Here is a 13,686-nt window from a genome sequence, read left to right as displayed (position 1 = left end):
ATGTTTTAGAGATATCCCAAGGCTGAGGGCAATGCTAATAGTGCTTAAACAGTGGAACAATCTGCATTTCATTTCCAAAAAATCAATATTTTGTGTATACACTTCAAAAATTAATTTGAGTTGTTCTTTTATACTCATTCTGCAATTAATTATCCTTAACCCAATTTGGTATTGACTTCTGAGACATCTTTCTTTCACATAGCACATTCCCAAAAGAAAAGTGCTAAAACCAACTTGGCTAAATCTGTTATGTTTAATGGCCCCTCTGTGATATGTGTTAACTTCTGATGCGTGTTTGCAATAGCTTGAATAAATTATAGCTATCAACCATTTTGACAACACCTGATATAAAAAGCTCAGAACACTTGTTAATTAGGAAGTGATTAATTGCAAAGTATTTAATATCACATTCTTTTTAGTATCAAATTGTCAATGTGCTCTTCGTTACTTCCTACAGCTCCCATGTCCCCTATGGGATCACTTCTATGCTGTTACCACCAATGTGACAATCCCCCTGACTGTAGAAATACCATGGGTATTTCTTTCCCTCTGTTCTCTTCATCTCAAGGGTGAGACTGGCTTCCCCCCAATTTTACATGGTAGAACAGATTGCTACAGGTAATAGAATTTTTCAAAGTTTGAAGATAATGGAAAGGAAATAACCACATTGCACAGGTCCAGAATGTCTGGGGAGTCCTATCTCAGATAAGCTGTCTGGCTCACATACAGCTTACATCTATGTAGTCATGGGGGGCTCACCTCCCACCTTTGAAATTGCTATAAGCATTTCCATGGCTCCTAGTCCAAGCCCTACTCATTTCTGGCTCTAAAAAAGAAAAGAATGTTTTTCTCAGGCCAGACTAAACCTACCTTCTAATTCCTCATTCCCTGACCCAAAATTGCTCTCTTTTCCCAATATTAAGCAATCCAGATATCTATCTTTGTTGAAGGATTCTTCAACTCCACCTACCAGGGTATGGTCTAACTAATCCTGTGATCCCCAACAGGACAATCACAGAGAAATACAGCACCACTACTATTTTTCAAAACCTGAATCAGTTGGTCTAAAAGAAAAGCAATTATTTTATACAAATTATTTTTTTGTCCCTTCTCATTAAATATTCATAAAATCTGGAGGTCTGGTCCTACCAACCACCAGTTTATCTCATAAATTTGCTAAGTATTCTAGGCAAGGTGACTTTCTAGGAACCATGATAATTATAGATATAGTCAAGTTAAAGTCCCTTAAAATGTATTTTTTGAATGAGTGAAATACTTTCTGGTAATTAACTGTTGATGACTGTTAGGCAAAATTTGATAATCCTGTATATTGATATGGACATGGGGGGAAAGAGAAATTCATTACAGTAGGGAAGAGTTGGGGGATGTAGATCAGGGAAGACTTTACGGATAAACTGGTATTTAAATTGGATTTTGAGGGATAGATTGGATTTCAACAGGTGGAATTTGAGAAGCTGGCATTCCTGACAGAGGGAGTAAACTGCATACACAAAGGCAAGGTGATGAGCAAGAAGCCAGCAGGCTCAGGAAGTGCTGAGCCACCCAGCTTAGTCACACCTTTTGCCATTAGGGAGAGAGGTAGAAGGAAAGGTTGGAAATGTAAGGAGTGGACAGTCATGGCAGGCTTTGAATATCTGCTAGGGATTTTGGATAACTTTTCTACAAAGAGGAGGGAGAAGGAAGTGGTGAGTTAACCCAGTAGATTACCAGAAAGGTAACTGGGGATTCTGTAGCCCTGTGGGGCTTCTGTTTGTCTTTTAGACTAATGTTTTCCATGTCAACAGCAAGTTCTCTAATAAAGTGTCATGTTGGTAAGGCCACAGCACCTGGGAGATGGATTTCCTAGGGTGTGTGAACAGAAATATCTGCCAAGCTCCTAGAAAGTGTCATTTAATGAAGTGGATAGTACCAAGTATTGAGTTTAAGGGAGGGGGATGGAGTTTAAGTAAGAATTTCCCCTGGGAGTTTTCTTGAGTTGTGTTCAAATACAGGAAGTGTGGTAAGTGGCAGGAAGAAGGTCATTCTAGAATTTGCACATAATTTATTTTTTAATTGAATATGCCATTATAGGCAATGCTAATACTCTGAAGCTATCTTTTCTTGAGTTTCACATTTGCTTTTCTTTATCCCACCCTACCACTCCCACCAATGGCCCAGCATATGGCAATTACAATGGTCTCTGCTCAGCAAGCTGATAAATTCCCATGATACCAAAGGAAAAGGAAGAGCTGCCAGGATAGTGAACTCTCCAAGCAGAGGTATGTGGTGCAAATACAGATAGTGGCTTATGATCCATTTCTAGTTGCAGGCAATAGTCTAAGAGATGTAGTCTGAGTGATAAAAGGTTAGAATTTCCAGCAATTTTGATTGTTTATGGGGCCATGGGAAAGAGTGTTGGAAATGAGGACTGACCTAGAAAATCTGAATGGTGCAAAGGATTGGAAATAGTGAACTGGGAAGAGAGGAGAGTGGAGAGCAAACTCAGCAGACACTAGTCAGGAATACCCGAATACCTGGAACTACTCATTCTCTAACTCCTCACAGCTCTCCCCTCTGCACTTCTTCGCCAAGTCAAAGCCCAGGATGGAAAGTCCAGCATGGGATGGAACTCCAACCTCCAATAGTTGCCAGTCTTTTCAGGGAATAACAAGGCTCTCTCTGTCCTCAAGTGTTTGTCCTGGAAGGTTTCCTTCTCCTCTGTCCTCAAGTGTTTTCACACATATCAGCCCCTCCTGTTGACACTGGCACCAGCTTCTCCTCTCCCCTCCTGTCTCTGTGGCTTACATTTCCTTTTGAACACCTCTGTCACTCACTTCAACCCCCCTAGCAGAAAGCGTTTGTTTTTAGATGAGTCCTACCTTGAGGAAAGAGCAGGGTACCAGCTGTGAGAAACATCGGAGGCCATTCCTTGAGTCCTCTTTGAAACATGTTTCTGGGATCATGCCAACCCCATTCTACAGGGATGGCAGGCCTGCAGATGGAACTCAGAAAGAAATGATTGCCCTGGGCCAACTCCACAGACAAATGATGAGCTAATTTCTTCTCAGGAAGAGTGTTGTGTATTTGCTGGTCAGAATCTGCCAAAAAGTTCAAGTTCATATGCTTAGAGCTGTATCTCTCCTTATGTCTATCTGGCTCCATTTAATGTTTAAAGAGCCCATTTCATTAAGCCTTAGGCTAAACAGTGTGGAGTCATTTATTCATAGCTGAGGTGGTAACCAAGGTAATGAAGGAAAACAGAGAAAGGAAAGAGAGTCAGCTGAAGGGTAAAACATCATGTGGTGTGGTGTGTACGTGCATATCTGTGTTTAACTGTCCACTAGTCTCATATTGTTCTTCTTCTTTGTGGATTGCCCGAAGCACATTTCGTCTCTAGGTTGACTTTCCATTTAGAAAATGTCTTGCCCATACTTCCCCTGTGTGTCTGTGTTTATGAACTCAAGGAAGGTGAATTTTTCTAATTGAAATGTAGTTGATTTACAATGTGTTAATTTCTGCTGTACAGCAAAGTGATTCAGTTATATATATATATGTATACATTTTTTTCCATTATGGTTTATCACAGGATATTGAATAGAGTTCCCTGTGCTATACTGCAGGACCTCGCTGTTTATCCATTCTATATGTAATATATGTAATAGTTTGCATCTGCTAATCCTAAACTCAATCCATTCCTCCCCCACCTCTCTCCCCCTTGCAACCACAAGTCTGTTCTCTATGTCTGTGAGTCTGTTTCAGTTTCGTAGATAAGTTCATTTGTGTCATATTTTAGATTCCACATATAAATGATATCATATGGTATTTGTCTTTCTCTTTCTGACTTACTTCACTTAGTATGATAATCTCTAGGTCCATCCATGTTGCTGCAAATGGTATTATTTCTTTTTTCTTTTTAATGGTTGAGTAATATTTCATTATATATATGTACCACATCTAAGGAAGGTAAATTTATAGTCACCTAGTCAAAACACAATTAGAAAGGAGAATCAGTTATTTCAAAATCACTGTAATGTTTTCTAGAACCGAATATGAGTATTTTTGCACTGTTGTCCAACATTTCGAAATGGTCTCTGTTTCTGTTCATTTCCACACCAAAGATAACCAGGAATACACTTTAAAGCACAATCCAGCCTAATGTTAGTATAAAAGAGACCAAATTATATTTCTCAATTTGCATGCTGTTACAATTTCCCTTTAAAGACAGCTTTATTGAGATATAATTCACCAATTTACAGTCTATAATTCACCAATTTACAGTCTATAATTCAATGGGTTTTAATATATTCACAGATATGTGCAACCATAAGCACAGTCAATTTTGGAATATTTTCTTCATCTCAAAAGGAAACCTTGTACCTTTTAGCCATCACCTCCCTAGTCTTCTAGCCCCCCTGTCCCCTAGCCTGAGGCAACTACTAATCTACTTTCTGTCTCTACAAATTTCCCTATTCTGGACATTTCATGTGAATAGAATCATATAATATCTAGTCTTTTGTGACTGGTTTCTTTCTACTGGCATGTTTTCAAGGTTCATTTATGTTGTAGCATGTATCAGCACTTTATTCCTTTTTCTGGCCAAATAATACTCCATTGTATAGCTATATTACATTTTGTCTATCCATTTGTCAGTTGATGGACATTTGGGTTCTTTCTACCTTTTGGCTATTATGAAAAATGCTGCTGTGAACATTCACGTACAGGTTCTTGTGTGGACATGTACTTGTTGTTACAATTTCTGTTGTCAATTGTAAAAAAGCCTTCATCTGTCCAACAACTCATCCATCCATTTTCTGTGTCAGATGTAGCACAGATTCTTGGTGCCCTGCCCAGTCCATATGGATATAATAAATCATTGAATAAATAAATAGGTGGGGGAGAATAAACAGATCAATGAAGAAGAATTCAAAATAATTTATGTAGATATTCCTCTCTCAAGATACCCCACTCTCCAAGTGTGAGCTGCTCATATAGTGACTTCCTGCCAAAGAGGACAGTATGGAAAGGGGAATAAAAGGGTAACATCACAGAGGAGAAACCTGATAAATACCACCTCACCTGGTGATCAAGGTTAACATCCACAATGATAAATCATATTCATAATATGTATGATATTGATATGAAGTGTGATATTGATATGAAGTGTGATATTGATATGAAGTATGATATTGATATGAACTGATGAAATGTCATGCCATCTTCCTCCTAAAAACACAAAATTCCTGTCTAATTATGAGAAAAATGTCAGGCAAATTCCAGTTAAGGGAAGTTCTACAAAATACTTGACCTGTACTCCTCAAAACTGTCAAGGCCGTCAAGAACAAGGATACTCTAAAAAAGGCTCACAGACAAGAGGAGTTTAAGGATCTATGACGACTAAATATACTGTGGTATCCTGGAAGGGATCCTGGAATAAGAAAAGGATATTAGGAAAAGACTAAGGAAAACAATAAAATATGAACTCTAGTTAATAAAAACTCATTTTTCATTTATTAATTGTGACAAATCTATCATCCTAATGTAAGATACTGATAACAGGGGAAACTAGGTATTTGGAACTCTATTTTTCTGTAAATCTAAAACTAGTTTTGAAAATTATTTTTAAAAAACAGAGGGGGACATCATTTAAAAAAACACAAATTTATTGATTTTGCAATTCTTATTCTATTTTGCAGATATCCATTTCTCTTCAGCCGGAACACTGGTGAGTGCTGCCTGTGACAATAAAAAAATCAAATCAATGACGCCAAAGAGGAAGGAGAAAGGGCCAGGGGACTGAAATTCAGGAATTCACACTCTGGTCTCTAATTTCCTATGTGACCAGGGCAGATGCTCTGTGTCTCTGGGTCCTAGTTTTCTCCCAAAACTATGAATGAGAGGAGTGGAATGGGTGAATGAATGCTAAGGTCTCATCTAACCTAAACCTCTAGGCTCCCACTTGATCAAGGCTGAAAATCTTTGTTCCATCTTGATAGCTCTTTTTATTGTATATTCCACATCTGGCCCATCAGTGTATCCTGGGGTCCCTACCTGAATCTGATCAATTCTCACTTCTGGCGCTGCTACTACCTTGGTCCAAGAAACCATCATCCCTCCTGGGATTATCATAACAGTCTCCACACTCTTTTCCTTGTTTTTCTTTTTGCATCCTCCCAATTCCCAATATAGGCACCAAAATGATTTTAAAAGTCAAATCAAGTCACTTCCCTGCACAAAACACTAATGACTTCCCATCTCACCTGCTGGAAAAGCCAACCTCCTTTCATTGGCTTCTAAAGTCCTGCATGATCTGGATTTCCATTGCTCTCTGACCTCATCTCCTGCTCTCTCCCCTTCAGTCATTCCAACCCCACTAGCCTCCATGGATGCATGAAGTACATTCCTGTCTCAGGGCCTTTGAATTGCTGTTCCCCCTGCATGAAATGCTCTTTCTTTGGAGAGTCATGTTTTGCTCCCTTACCCCTTTCAGTCACTGACTAGAGAGGCTGTTCTCCGATACCACAGCAATCTCCTCCCCACTCCACCTCCAGCCCAACCTCTCCTTCCCCTCTCTGCTTTATTTTTTTTCTACAGCCCTTATCACCATCTGATGTCCCATATGTTTAACTGGTTATCTGCTGACTTTCTGTCTCTTGTGCACAAGAATATAAGCGTCTTGAAGCACGGGGACTTTGTGATGTTCACTACTGTGTCCCCAGTGTTTAAAACAATCCCTGGTCCATAGGATTTACTTAATAAACATGAGTTGAACAAATGAATAAGTGAGTGAAAGATGAGTGAATAAACGAACAAATGCTCTCCTGAACAGGAACCTGTCTCCAATGGCTTGGTACATTCCTTATCTCTCTCTCTTCCATCCTTAAATATTTGAGTTAACTCTCTCTTCCCCGAGGTTTTAGACTTTTATACACTCAAGCTGGGAAGACTCCATGATGCCTGGGTCACATCCCTCTTTATGGCAGTAGGTGTGGGTTGGCCTCGTGCTTGAGTGGGGATAAGGCAAAGAGAGAATCTAAGGTGCTTAAAAAAGAAATCAGTCAAAATTTCAGAAATCTTATACTGCTGCACCCTTCACACACTACTTTTAACTTTATTGGTTTCCAGGTATGCCTCCCTTAATAAACTGCGAGCAACTTTCAGAAAAGTGTTTTATGTGTTATTCACCTCTGTATCCCCAATCCCTAGATGGTGCTCAGCACATAGCATTTTTTCCAGGCAATATTCATGAGTCTAGTTGAATCAATAAAACAGAAGTACCAAGGACTTTTCTGGCAAAGTGCTGAAAGTTCCATTTTTCTTTGGTTTTAGGTGGAGAGGAAGGAAGTTTTTCTGTGAGGACATTCCAGCTGGATGGAAACACAACTGCAAAGACCAACCTAACACCAACAATCCCTTTATGGGACAGAAACATGAAGACAACTCCACTAGGGTTTAAGTCTCAGCTCTATTACTCGTATGGCCCTTTGGACAATTTACTTAAGTTTCCTCATCTCCTAGTAATCTTATTCATCAATATTATATTATCCTCAAGTCATATGGTAAGAAGTAGTGGAGCTGAGATTCAAACCCAGGCAGGCAATGCAGGCTCCAGAGTCCACACTGTTAAAGATCATACTGAAAAATAAGTTCAGAAGTATTTGTCTTAATTTTTTAAATGAGGTATCATTTGAGCCTAAAATCATACATCCAGGGTAAGAAAATTCCAGAAGACATAAGAAATAGCAGAATATTATTTGGAAGCTGCCATGGAGTTGTTATGAGAACTATATGGGCCATTACATGAAAGCATGTAGAACAGTGCAAACAGTAAGCACTCCCCAAGCCTTGGCTATTACTGTTATTATTTAGCCTTCAGGTGCTACTTCTTCAGCCCTCAGTCTGTCTGAACAGCAGGGCTACCTGCAGGGACTTTCCACCAATTCTTAAAGACAGGGCCTATTTCCTCTGAAAATCAGCGCTTCATAAATATACCAAGCTTGTGTTATGGGAAAAAGAAACTTTTATTTTATGGCACAGAGAGAAGTAAAGGTATTGGCAAAGGAAAACCACGGAAGGTCAAGTTCCTGGAGCTAGAACTTCACTCAGAGCAGGGCTACAAGTTCCAGTTTCCTAGTTTGGCTCCATTGCCTGCAGGTCATTACATCATAAGGCCTTGGAGTAGAATGAGCTATTGGAGATTTCTTGATGTTGCACCCTTGTTCCTCCTACTCTGAGAGCCTGTTAAATATTCCCAGTTCCCTCACTCTCCCCTTATATCACATGGCAGGAATCAGGGTCATGTAGTGAAAAGACGATGGAATATATACTTACTGGATATATATTAAGTCTATCCACAAATGCTAAAAGTATATAGAAGCATATGAGATACAAAATATAAGTCAAGATCCTCTTCTACACATTGGCTTACTTTAAAGGGTCAAGAAGAAATGTATTATTTACATTGAGATTATCTACTGGTGTGTGTAGAAAGTTTAAATTAGCTGCAAGAAATTTTATCTAGACATGCACCTGCCTGTGCTATGATCTGGTATATACTGGGTAGATTCATTACAAACACTTCTTCTGTTCCTTTAAATATGATCAGGCAGATACAGAAGTTGGCATTTTCATAGTGAGTGCATTTCTTCTAAATGCCTTTGTTGGGAAGTCCTGAATTCTTCTTTTCAAATAGTTTCTGTTTTGTTACTTTTGTCATTAGGTCTTTTGTTTTCTGCATTTCTCTTTTTAAGACACATGATGCATGGGAGATACCAATGAGATTTTCAAGCTCTCTACTGTCCTCCAAAGCCTGTATATTACTTAAATTTTGCATTATTTCCATGAATTCGTCTGATGATTTCTCAACTTTGGATAGCAACACCATGAATTCATCATTGTCTTGTGTAGTAGATTCCTTTCTTTTGGTTATACTGAGGTGATTCCAGTTTTTCCTCTTTCCATTTGATGGTCCATTTTTGTTCTCTTGTTTTGTTCTCTCATTTTGGAATCAAAATGACTTAGGATTGAATTCCATTTCTGCCCCTCTGAACTCTGTGATAATTGGGCAAGTTGACTTTTTCTGTCTCAATTTCTTCAGTAGGAAAGTAAGGATAGTAATAGCTACCTTTTTTTTGGCTTTTGTCAAGAATAAATGACAAAAATGACTGTTTGCTTGTACAATGTTTTGGCACATAGGTGTTCGATAATAGTTATTGCTATCATTTTATCTATTCGGGGTTGATTTTCCTTTGGATACTCTACTTCATCAATGCCCTTCTGAAAGTGAGGGGTGTCTTGAACAAAATATAATTCCTCTGATACTATCCCAGATCTGGAGAGATGATAGAGGTAGAGATAGAGATGAGAGAGAGAGAGAGAGAGAGAGAGAGGGAAGGAAAGATGGGGATTTGCTATGCACCAAGCACTGTGCTAAATAGTGGGTATGCAATATCTCATCAGAGCGTTACACGAGTCTTTGTGGTAACATAATGTACTATTTATAATGAAGACACTGAGGTTCAGAGAGGGTAAACAGCTTGCTCAAGACCGCACACTGTCAGGGTGTGGTCAGGTGGCTGGGGCTGAGAGTCCCCTTCTATGGCTGGAAGCTAGGGTGAGGTCCTATCTGAGGCAGCATTGGTGGGGGTGGGAATGAGGAAGGGAGGTAGAAAGCCAGGAAGGCAAACCTGGTCAGAGGTTTTGAGAGAGAGCTACATTTTAAACCGTGGTAGTTACGTGCAAAACTCAATTCCAAGAACCAAGCAGTACTGGCTTCTTTGGAACCCAAACAATAGCATTTTGGCGTTAGGTAGGATGGTGGTGTAGGAGGCAAGGTTAGGACAGGGTTTCCTGAGCTAATGTTGTGAATGTAAGTATGTGTTTGTATAGGCTGGTGGGTGCCTGAGTGAGTCTGAATTGAAGAGGTTGCATCAAGGCAGACATGAAACAGGGCCTCCCACAAGCTAAATCTCTTTATTCATGCTGCACGTGCTGAGAGAAGTTAGATCGAGATTTGTCAAAGCCTGAAACAGGATTCCTCTGCCATGTCAAGGCAGAAAGTCAAGACTCCTTAGAGCTCTCCAAACTCTTTACACAGGTGACGAAGCTGTCACTGCTACAGTTGGAGATGGACCTGCGCTGACTTCTGCAGAAAGACTTCTCTGTTTCCTGACTCCCTCTCCTCTGCCTCTCAGAGGCAGATGACTCTTACAAGGCAGATCTGGTGATGCGTTCTTAGGGAGACCCAGGTTCAGTTTCAGAGGATCTTTTTCTTTTCTCATCTCTTTTACTTTGTAGCTGTGTTGCAGCATATTGGCATTTCCTCCCACCAGTCCTGGGAGACATAAAAGCCAGGTCGAGGATACAGAACGAAGCCAAGCAGCTCAGTCCAACAACTTATGATTCTAATAGCAAATCCAGGCCCCTGGCCTCCAGTGGGGTGGTTATTTCACTACTCGACCTGCTTTTCTGGAAGAGCTCTAGGTTGATGGAAAGTGCTGTGGTCAGAGACATCTCTACATTTCATGTCTCACTTTTGTTTCCATGAAGATATAAATTATGTTTCTTTCTTAAAGGATACTCAAAAAAATTTGCCATGACTTTAAACATTTGCTAACAGTAAGTATATAGAGAGATAGATAGACATGTATGCATGTGTACACACACACACACACACACACACACACACACGCACACACGGGTGTTCCATCTGAGTTTCATATAAGAACTTAGACTTGCTTTCACATTGCTCAGAACTGCAGGCATCAAGAAGAACTGCCCTGCCTTTCTTTACACAGATATAATTATAAGAACTACTGAAAGAACCAAGAAAGAACTGACAGTAACAAGTCTAATTAGATGTTGAAAGAGAGAGATCCACATTTAGCTGATGCTGACAAGATTCTTCTGACAAGATTCTTCCTGACAAGATTCTTTCTGAACACAAACTATTCATATGTACCTAAGTATTGAGGCAAATTAAACCAGATAAAAGAAGCATGGGATTTGGTGTTCCCGTGGTAGGAATTCATACGTGTATGTGTTTTAAATTTATACGTTTCATACATAGAGGTATGCATTTTCCTATATTACTGCTTTTATTTCTGTCTCTTAAGATTTAAGAAAGATGGAGCAGATGTGCTGTTGGGTATTTCTCCCACTAAGTACAATGGAAGAGCCTGGACATTATATATGACACAAACATAAGATGATTCTGAAAAGAAGAGAGACGGCTGACTGACTAATGACTTTGGGAACAGAAGAGCAACTTAGTGGTGAGTTTTCTTTTTGTTTCGTGTTTCTCAGACACAGGTCTCAAGAAGCTGGCATCCCCAAATACCAGTGGGCGCAGACAAAAAAGGCCCTACCAAGAGCCTGCTCTCTCAACCAGAGGACCAGGAAAATGACAGAAAACTATTAGACAATAATTGGTCTGCTTCTGCCAACAACAAGGAAAACACCGTGGTCCCACCCCACCCCTGCCAGCAAAGGCTGGGGAGGCAATATTCCCATCTTCGTGAGGCTGTAATGAGGCACTTCAATTCCCCCCACTCCCTCCAACATGGGTGGTGTCTCAGACCTCCCAGAGGGACCAGAACTTCCACTCCTTCTTGGTGGACAGAGACATCCTTCCCCCTCCCCTGGGTTAGTATCAGAGGAGGTCTAGTAGAGTGGACTTTCCTCACAACCCACTAATAATGAGGTCCCCCCACCCTCCATCAGAAGAGGCCACATGGGGAGCAGTTAAGGGGGCAGCTCCAATGCCTCCCAGCCAGGGGGTATCAATGGAGCCTAGTACCTAGTATGGAGTGGGAACTCCCAGCCTTGCTCAGCAATAGCTACATTCACTGTTGGAGCAATGTCAGAAGAAGTCAGCTAAAACAGAAGGCTTAATTAAGATCTATCTCTTACAATGCACGCAATATACAAAATGTCTAGTTTTCAATCAAAAATCACTTGTCACATCAAGAACTAAAAAGATCTCAAATGGATGGAAAAAAGAAAATCAGTAGACGCCAACAGCAAGCTGACAGAGATGTTAGAAGTATCTGGCAAAGATTTTAAAGCAGTCATTGTAAAAATGCTTCAGTGAGCAATTAGGAATACATTTCAAACCCCCTTCCCCCCAACCAAAAGTAGGCAGCCAAAAGACTCAGAGAGAAAAACTTGATTTCATCAAACATTTTGAAAAATTGTTGTCAATTTCTGTAGCGATGAAAATAAACTCAAAGTTTTATTTTAACTGACTTGGAAATCTCACTGTCAGTAACGAACAATTTGAGAGTAGAGATGGGTGGTTGGCATCCGGTCTTGGATCCCGGGAGGCCAGAGTGGCCAGGAGGAAGGGAGACCAGTGCTTGGATCAGGCATGTGTTCTGAGTGAGCACTTGACAGGTCAAGCAAGAGCAGTGAGTGGTGTGTTAGTACCAAAGTCCAGAAGGCAAGCCAAGAACAGAGTCGAAGAGTTCTGTTTATCCAAGGGAGACTAGACTAGACATAACTTCCAATTAAGCAGGCTGGGGTTAGCGTTCAAGGTGGTCCACCCAACAGAAAGGAGTTCTAGACGGTAAGATACTGAGAGTGTTTCCAAGCTCTAGCACAGAGGACCTGTTCTGTAGAAACAGCAAATTGGTTTTATGAACATATATCTTAGCTCAGGTCAGACAGTACTTTAACAAGGAGGCAGGGAGAAGTAGAAGCTGGCTTGCCTGAGTTCTCCACATTGTCAGGGCAGCTAACGTTAGCAAGCTGCTCTAACAGAGGCCTGGCCAGTATCCAGGAGGGTGGGGCAGATAGTCTAAGCTAAATCATAGAACTACGTAATTCTCATGTGATTAGGAGTCAGGGCAAGCCAGTTGTTTAAAATGTGAAAAGCCACTAACAATACACACAGAGCCATAGCGTTCACTCTGTCATCCAGAGATGGCACTGAGCAAAGTCTGATACCCTCCCTGGTGTCTCAACTATCCAACCCCAGGGCCCGCAAATCCTGGTCACTAGATTTCTCACTTGGGTTCATACATTTCCTTATGCCTTAACTCCATCTCACCTTAATGAGTAGGCTTTTTTTTTTTTCTTCCCAGAAGGCGGCAGCAGGGGTGGTAGGTGATGGCAGAGCAAAAGACAGAGGGCTAGAAATTGAATGTCAACATTCAGCTCACCTCTCGCCATCCATAGCTCTTCCATTATTTCACTGCACATTATGGGACCCCCTTTTGACCTAGTTATTGTATGTGACCACTGGCGTTCATCAGTCTTTATTGCTGTTGATATAGTTCCTTGCTTTTCCCAGAACTATTTGGCTTCCTCACAGTTTCCTCTATTCACTGTCCTATCCTTCTACAGAAAGAAAGCCAAATATCTATACTTTATAGAGAGAGATGTACTGGGCAGAAGGAAGAGAATTTGGAAAGATAACAAAATTACAGCCTTACTTTATACCAAAATTACTCTCAATGAATGAAAGATTTACATGTTTATTTAAAAGGAATAATGGGACTTAATTAAACTTAAAAACTTTTGCACAACAAAGGAAACCATAAATAAGACAACCCTCAGAATGGGAGAAAATATTTGCAAATGAAACAACAGACAAAGGATTAATCTTCAAAATATACAAACAGCTCATGGAACTCAAAATCAAAAAAACAAGCAATCCAATTAAAAAATGGACAGAAGACCTAAATAGAC

This window comes from Delphinus delphis, chromosome 1 (genome assembly GCF_949987515.2).
Source record: "Delphinus delphis chromosome 1, mDelDel1.2, whole genome shotgun sequence".
NCBI classification, from domain to species: domain Eukaryota; kingdom Metazoa; phylum Chordata; class Mammalia; order Artiodactyla; family Delphinidae; genus Delphinus; species Delphinus delphis.
This window is presented reverse-complemented; position numbering follows the sequence as displayed.